The sequence below is a fragment of the Mandrillus leucophaeus genome, unplaced genomic scaffold (genome assembly GCF_000951045.1).
Source record: "Mandrillus leucophaeus isolate KB7577 unplaced genomic scaffold, Mleu.le_1.0 Scaffold1426, whole genome shotgun sequence".
Classification (NCBI taxonomy): Eukaryota; Metazoa; Chordata; class Mammalia; order Primates; family Cercopithecidae; genus Mandrillus; species Mandrillus leucophaeus.
This window is the reverse complement of record NW_012101395.1, coordinates 144,801-153,384: the sequence shown is the minus strand read 5'-3', so window position 1 is coordinate 153,384 and position 8,584 is coordinate 144,801. Positions and strand designations below refer to the sequence as shown.

Genomic DNA, 8,584 nt, shown 5'->3' with positions numbered 1-8,584 from the left:
ATGTAAACACACCCAAATTATTCTCAGAAGTAAAAAAGTATATGGAAAGAAAATAGAAAGAAAAAAATCTTTGGAAATAGATGTCACATGAAACAACCTTTTTCAGTTACTTTTGTGCTTTTGCTCATTGGTATGAGAGATGGTGGTGTGGAGGTAGACTACTTCTAACATTCTGACATTCTGATTCGAGATCTGCTTGTTAAAATAATAATAATAACAAAGAGCTTACTCATGGATTTCTTGTTTATCCTCAGAATTACCAGTTCATTATTTAAAAGAAGTACATCCTGATTTTTTAGTAGAAATTGACAGAGAAAAAACGTTGTCCATCAGTGGACATTATTATCTATACATTACTTATCTGATTAAAAAAAAAATTACGCTGGGAGGATGAGGTCCGTGCAGCCCTGACCTCGGCAACTCCTCTTTCCCATGTTCCCCTCTCTTCCCCATCAGGGAATCACCACCTATTTCTATGGGCATTGTACCATGGAAGATGGCAAACTGGCCCAAGACTTTCGTCACTCACAGAACAGAACCTCAGTGCCTACAACACCCGGCTCTTCAAAGAGGTCGACAGAGAAGTGAAGCCCCACTACGAGGTGCGGCTGGCTTCCGTGCTCGGCACAGAGCCTTCCCTGGACTCCGACATGACTTCCAAGCTGAAGAGCTACGAATTCCGGAAAGTCCTTTCCAGGTGACCCGGGGGAACTACGTGCCCATCCTCCAGAAGGTGGTGGAGCAGCTGGAGAAAGCCAAGGAGTATGCAGCCAATAGCCACCAGGAGTAGATGCTGGCCCAGTACATAGAGCGCTTCACCCAGGACTCCACAGAGGCCCACAACAGGGGCTCCCGCTTCTGGATCCAGGACGAAGGCCACATCGTGGAGAGTTATATCGGGTTCATCTAGAGCTACCATGACTCCTTTCGTTCCCGAGGAGAATTTGAAGGCTTCGTAGCTGTGGTGAATAAGGCCATGAGTGCCAAGTCTGAGCGGCTGGTGGCCGGGGCAGAGCAGCTGCTGAAGGAGTTGCCCTGGCCCCCAGCCTTGGAGAAAGACAAGTTCCTCACCCCCGACTTCACCTCCCTGGATGTTCTCACCTTCGCTGGCTCTGGCATCCCTGCCGGCATCAACATCTCCAACTACAATGACCTGAGACAGAAGGCAGGCTTTAAGAACGTGTCACTGGGGAAAGTGCTGGCTGTGGCCCGCGCCATGCAGTGGGAGCAGCTCACCGTTCTGGAGGAGAATGACAAGGACCTGTACATCCTCTGCAAGGGGCCCTCCTTCGATGTGCAGTTGGACCTGCATGAGCTGCTGGGCTATGGCAGCTGCAAGCTCTTCGTGCAGGTTGAAAAAGGAGCATTCAACTTTGACCAGGAGACAGTGATCAACCCAGAGATGGGAGAGCAGATTCAGAGCTGGTATGGAGCGGGAAGACCTGGGATTGCAAGTTCAGCACCACCGCCTCCAGCTACAAAGAGTGCCGGGCTGAGAGCATGGGCCTCTACCTCTGTCTCCACCCACAAGTGCTGGAGATCTCTGGCTTTGAGGGGGTTCACGCGGAGGAGGTGATGTGCCTGTACTGGCTCAACATGGCTCAGGCTGGGCTCCTCGCTCTGGAGTTCTACACACCTGAGGCCTCCAACTGGCGGCAGGCCCATATGCAGGCCCGGATTGTGATCCTGAGAGTCTTACTAGAGGCTGGCGAGGAACTTGGTACCATCACTCCCACCGCAGGCTCCGACGGGTGCCCGGATGCCCGGGTCCGTCTCGACCACAGCAAAATCCAGCCTGTGGGCCAGCCTGCCCTAGAGCGCTTCCTGGGGAGACTTCAGGTGCTGAAGTCCACAGGGAATGCAGCTGGAGGATGCGCCCTGTACGACAGGTATGCAGCTGTCACTGATGTGCCCGCCCGAGGGCTTCCTCACCCTCAGGGACATGGTGCTGCTGCATAAGGAATCTCGGAAGCTCATCGTTCAGCCCAACATTCGCCTTGAAGGCTCAGATGTGCAGCTTCTGGAATACGAGGCCTCAGCTGCTGACCTCATCCGATCCTTCTCTGAGCGTTTCCCAGAGGATGGACTTGAGTTGGAGGACATCCTCACACAGCTGGCAACAGTCGACGCCCGATTCTGAAAGGGCCCCAGTGAGGCGCCATCTGGCCAGGCTTGTGGAAGATGTGTGTGGCCTCTCCCCCAACTCCATCAAACCAAGGCTGCAAGTGGCCCTCCATTCGTGTGTGTATTTAGGGGCTAGGAGAGGGGGAGGGGCAGGAGCTTGGACCTTGGTACTACCTCAGCTGAGGGTGGTGACATTAACCCCTTCCATTTGTCAGCACCTTCCAGCTTGCCAAGTGCTTCCCCTCTGTGATCTCATTTCATATGCACTGCCATATGTGGAGTGAGCAAGACAGGGCTCACTAGCCTGCCTACCAGATGAAGAAATGGCAGTTCTGAAAAGTCACCGGTCTAGATCCTGCAGATGGCATGTGACAGCTAGGGTTCAAAACATTCTCCCCAAATCCAATGTTCCTCACATATTACTTTTATAGCCAGACAAATAAATATTAGAGACAACCACCAAAAAAATTTAAAAATAAATAAAACAACGAAATACCTTCCTGGGCTCCAAGGAGATCCCAGTGATTTTCTATGTCCTAGTGTTCACTGATTTTTGTAATTCCCTCCCTGTGATGATTAGATTTATGTGTCTAAGCTATAGTGCCCCACTACTTAACCAAACATCAATCTAGATATTGCTATAAAGGTATTTTGTAGATGTGGTTAACGTTTATAATTAGTTACCTTTGAGTAAAGGAGATTACTGTGGACAACATGAGTTGGTTTTGTTCAATCAGCTGAATGTGTTGAGAACAAAAAGCTGAGATGTCTCAGAGAAGAAAAAAATTCTACTTCAAGACTGAAGCTTCAACTTCTGCCTGAGTTTCCAGCTCATCAAACTACCTATGGGTTTCAGGTTTAGAAACCCACACCATTTTTTGAGCTAATCCTTAAGGTAAATCTCGTGTATGTTCTATTGTCTCTGGAGAACATTGGCTGATAAACTCCCCTTGAGCATGGGAGAGACTTGTATCTTAATTCTGACTGATAGAATATGGGAAAGGTGATAGCATGTCACTCCTGTGATTGCATTGTATTTTATAAGATCCTGTCATAGCAGACTAGAAACAAAGTCTTCCCTTGTGGGCTGAATGAATTTATGGTTATGTTGAAGAGGCCCACATAACAAGTAATTTCAGTGGAGTCTATTAATCATGGGCAATTCTGGGACCCGAGGGTGGCCCCCATATGGCAACCAGTAAAGATAGGGCCCTAAATTGCATCATCATACCTTCTACTAATAACCCAAATGAGGGTGGAAGTTCATTCTTCCTCAGCTGAGCCTTCAGATGAGCATACATGTTGGCTCTCATTTTGACTGCAACCTTGTGAGACCCTGAGAAGATGACCAAGCTAAGCTGTGCCTTGCCTCCTGACCCATGGAAACCAGGAGATAATGCTATCAGCTGCTAAGTTTGAGACAATTTGTTATGCAGCAATAAAAAAAATTAATCCACCTTCCAACACAGAAGAGATATTTTTATGAATAGAATCTATTAGTGTTAATCAGTTTTGATACTTTTTTAACAAAGAAACCCCTTTTTATAATATATAATAATATTAACATAGGACTTTAACTTAGTTTTCAAGTGCCATAAAAATATGTGTGTATGCTGTGCTATAAAAGAGGGTGGTAAGAGGGATACGGAGATAGGAAGATGTAGCAAGAAAGATGCAGATGGAGGATGCAGAAAGAGGAAAGGATAATTAGTAAATGTGAAATTAATCATGTCAGACTAAAGAAATGACTTTATATACTACAACTCAGACCAAAATGGCATTTAATTGACACAGATTCTGTAAAATATTCTGTTGAGAAATGTTATTACTTTAGCAAATGAGCCAAAATATGTTGTCCAGAAAAGTAAAATTTTCAAAAATTAACAACAAAAACATGTAAATGTGCTGAGTGCAGTGGCTCGCGCCTGTAATCCCAGCACTTAGGGTGGCCAAGAAAGGTGGATTGCTTGAGCCCAGGAGTCTGAGACCAGCCTGGGCAACACGGTGAAATTCCATCTCTAAAAACAAAAACTCCAAAAATTATCAAGGCATCGTGGCACACTTCTGTAATCCCAGATACCAGGAAGGCTGAGGATCACCTGAGCTTGGGACGTCAAGGCTGTAGTGATCTGTGATCTTGCACTGTTATCTAGCCTGGGTGATGGAGTAAAACACTGTCTCAAAAAAAAAAAAAAAAAAAGGAAGGAAAGAAGGAAAATATACACCTCAGCTTTTTGGAAAAGATTTACATGTACTTTAAAAAAAATACTCGTTGAATTTTGTTTTTCATTTAGAACTATATATAATCATAGGTAAGCAAAACAATCCAGTGTCAAATAGACTTATTAAAGAATCTTACTTTATTTTATTTTTAAGAATTTTTTCTTAGGGATGGGGTGATATAGTTTGGATATGTGTTCTCACTCAAATCTCATGCTGAATTTTAATCTCCAGTATTGGAGGTTGGGAGTGGTGGGAAATGATGAAATCATCGGTGTGGATTTCTCATAAATAGTTTACCACCATCCTTTTGGTGCTGTTCTTGCGATAGTGGTAACTTATGAGGTCTGACTGTTTAAAAGTCTATGGCATCTTGCTGTCTCTGTTGCTCCCCATGTGACATGCCTACTCCCCCTCTGCCTTCCATGATGATTCGAAGCTTCTTGAAACTTCCCCAGAAGCAGATACCGCTATGCTTCCTGTATAGCATGCAGAACTGCAAGCCAATTAAACCTCTTTTCTTTATAAATTATCCGATACCAGGTATTTCTTTCTAGCAGTGCAAGAATGGCCACTAGAACCTTCTCTGGAAAAATGGTAGATAGTAAGTGGGACTAACTTATAGCTCTCCCTGGGATGGACAGAGCAGCATATGGGGATTCACATCGTGAAGTTTTGTTCCAAGAACTACCACAGGAACATGTCAGAAAAGCCAAGAGAATCACTGAAGGAAGCAGCTTGCCACTGCAGGCTCTGTGAGACCTCTGAAAACCAGTGAGTGTGCAAAGTGTGAGGGGGAATGTTCACCCCCAAGCACACATCCTCACTGGGGAACCTGAATATCCAGATCACAAGAGAGGGATTTGGCCTTGCCTGGAGCTGAGATAAATGTAGACAGCCAAGTGAACTATGCGGGTAGAGGAAGCACAGGAAGAGCCGTGTGGGTACTCACAATCCCCAGGGAAGCCATTCCTGACTTTGTCTCCCAGTGGTCCTTGGGGAGGGCTTCCAGCCAGTGAAACTGAGGAAAAACCACAGGGAGAAGAAAACTTCCAGCTAAAGTTTGTAACAACTTTGAGCAAACATGAAGTTTTCTAGACAGAATCCAGGGGAGGAGGTGAACAGGGAGTGCAGATACAAGCACGGAAACTGCAGCAGGCAGGGAGGCATGAAACCTGAAAGCCCAGCTTGCTTTCTCAGAGGGGAGCCTTGTATCTTGGGGCAAGTTTTCAGCCCTGCTCACTGGCTGCCTGGAAATAAACTAGGTGCTGCTGGGGGGACATGATGGCAGTGAGACTGGCCTTCTGGGCTGCATGGAAGCTGGGTGACGCCTGTAATTGGTGGCTTTTCCCCACTCTCCTAGTGACCTGTATGAAGCAGCAGAAGCAACCAAGAGTCCCCTGGGAACATAACTCCCTTGGCCTCAGAACTACACCCCCATCCCCCACAGCATCCACAGCAAGCCCCACCAAAGGAGAGTCTGAGCTCAAACATGCCTAACCCTGCCCCCATCTGATGGTCTTTCTCTACTCACCCTGGTAGCTGGAAATAAAGGACATAGTCTCTTGGGAGCTCTATGGCACTGGCCACTGCCTGAGAAACCAGAATACTTATCCAGGTGATCCTAGGGCAAGCTTGTGTCCTCTCTACATTACCACAGCTGATGTTCTCTTGAAAGCACCACCTCCTGGCTGGAGGCCAACAAGCACAAAACTAGCTCACTAAGCAAACATAAAGCCAAGGACCTCCACAGAGTCCATTTCACTCCCCTGCTACCTCAACTGGAGCAGGCACTGGTATCCATGGCTGAGAGACCTGAAGAAATATCACATCACAGGACTCTTTGCAGACACTCCCCAGTACCAACCAGAAGTCCTTTAGCCTGACTGAGTGGCTAGACCCAGAAGAGAAATAACGATCACTGCAGTTCAGATTTTAGGAAACTCCATCCCTAGGGGAAGGGGGAGAGCATTACAAAAAGGGAATACCCCATGTAACAAAAGAATCTGAACAATAGCTCTTGAGCCCCAGATCTTCTCTCTGACATATTCTACCCACCTGAGAAGGAACCAGAAAAGCAATTATAGTAATATGACAAAACAAGGTTATATAACACATAGAAAAGATCACACTAGCTCACCAGCAATGGATTCAAACCAAGAACAACTCCCTGAATTTTCAGAAAAAGAATTCAGAAGATCTATTAAACTACTCAAAAAGCACCAGAGAAAGGTAAATACCAACTTAAAGAAATAAAAAAAAATACAGGATATGGACAAAAAAAAAAAAAAAAAAAAAAAACTCCAGAGAAATAGATAGCATAAATAAAAAACAATCACAGCTTCTAGAAATGAAGGACACACATCAGAGAATTGCAAAATATTCTAGAATGTCTCAGCAATGGAAATAAATAACTAGGAGAAAGAACTTCAGAGCTTGAAGACAAAGCTTTTTGATTAACTGAATCCAACAAAGACAAAATAAAAAGAACCCAATCTGACAAAGACAAAGAAAAAATGAACAAAATCTCCAACAAGTTTGGGATTATGTTAAATGACCAAACCTAAGAATAATTGGTGCTCCGGAGGAAAAAGAGAAATCTAAAAGTCTGGAAAACATCCTTGAGGGAATAATTGCGGAAAACTTCCTTGGCTTTGCTAGAGATGTAGATATCCAAATACAAAAAGCTCAAAGTGCCCAGGCAATTCATTGCAAAATGATTATCATCTAGGCACATAATCACCAAGTTATCTAAATGCAAGATGAAGGAAAAAATCGTAAGAGCTCTGAGGCAAAACCATCAAATAACCTTTAAAAGAAAACCTATCATATTAACAGTAGATTTTTCAGAATAAACTCTGCAAGCTAGAAGGGATTGTGGTCCTGTCCTAGCCTCCTTAAAAAAAGAATTATCAGTCAAGAATTTTGTATCCAATCAAATTAAGCTTCATAATGAGGAAAAATACAGTCTTTTTCAAATAAACAAATGCTGAGAAAATTTGCTACTAGCAACACAGCACTACAAAAACTGCTAAAAGGAGCTCTAAATGTTGAAACAAATCCTAAAAGTACACCAAAATAGAATCTTCTTAAGGCATAAATCTCACAGAACTTATAAAACAATAACACAATGAAAAAAAAATAAGGTATTCAGGCAACAACTAGCACAATGAATAGAATAGTACCTCAATTCTCAATACCAATGCTGAATGTAAATGACCTAAATGCTCCACTTAAAAAATACAGAATGGCAGAATGAAAAGCGATTCACTAGCCAAATATCTGCTGCATTTATGAGACTCATCGAACACATAAATACTCACATAAACTTAAAGGGGTGGAGAAAGATATTCCATGCAAATGGACATCAAAAGAGAGCAGGAGTAGTCATTCTTATATCAAACAAAAGATACTTTAAAGCAAAAACAGTTAAAAAAAAGACATTATATGATGAATAAAGAACTAGTCCAACAGCAAAACATCATAATCCTAAATATACATGCACCTAATCCTGTAGCCCCCAAATTTATAAAACAGTTACTACTAGACCTAAGAAATTAGATAGCAGCAACACAATAATAGCAGGGAATTTGAATACTCCATTGACAGTACTAGACAGGTTATCAAGACAGAAAGTCAACAAAGAAACAATGGTTTAAAGTATATACTGGAACAAATGGACTTAACAAGTATTTACAGAACATTCTACCCAACAACTGCAGAATATACATTTTATTTACCAACACATGGAACATTATCCAAGCTGGACCATATGGTAGGCCACAGAACAAGTCTCAAGAAATTTAAGAAAATCAAAATTATATCAAGTACTCTCTCAGACCACAGTGGAATAAAATTGTAAATCAACTCCAAAAGGAACCATCAAGCCCATGCAAATACATGGAAATTAAATAACCTGGTCTTAAATGATTGTTGGGTCAACAATGAAATCAAGGTGGAAATTTAAAAATTCTTTGAACTGGATGATAATAGTGACACAATCCATCAAATCTTCTGGGATATAGCAAAAGCAGTGCTAAGAGAAAAGTTAATAGCATTACACTACCTACATCAAAAAGTCTGAAAGAGCACAAATAGACAATCAAGTTCACACCTCAAGGAAGAGAGAAAGAAGAACAAATAAAACCTAAACTCAACAGAAGAAAATAAATAACAAAGATTACAGAAGAACTAAATGAAATTGAAACAAACAAAAAAATACAGAAGATAAATGAAACAA

At 42.9% G+C, this 8,584-nt stretch overlaps 1 pseudogene across 1 annotated transcript; it reads left to right on the top strand.

Moving 5' to 3' along the window:
* Nucleotides 1–432: 432 nt before the first annotated feature.
* Nucleotides 433–2,260, top strand: LOC105535189 (annotated as a pseudogene). The gene has a single exon (XR_001005390.1). The product of XR_001005390.1 is annotated as a dipeptidyl peptidase 3 pseudogene (transcript).
* Nucleotides 2,261–8,584: the final 6,324 nt, after the last annotated feature.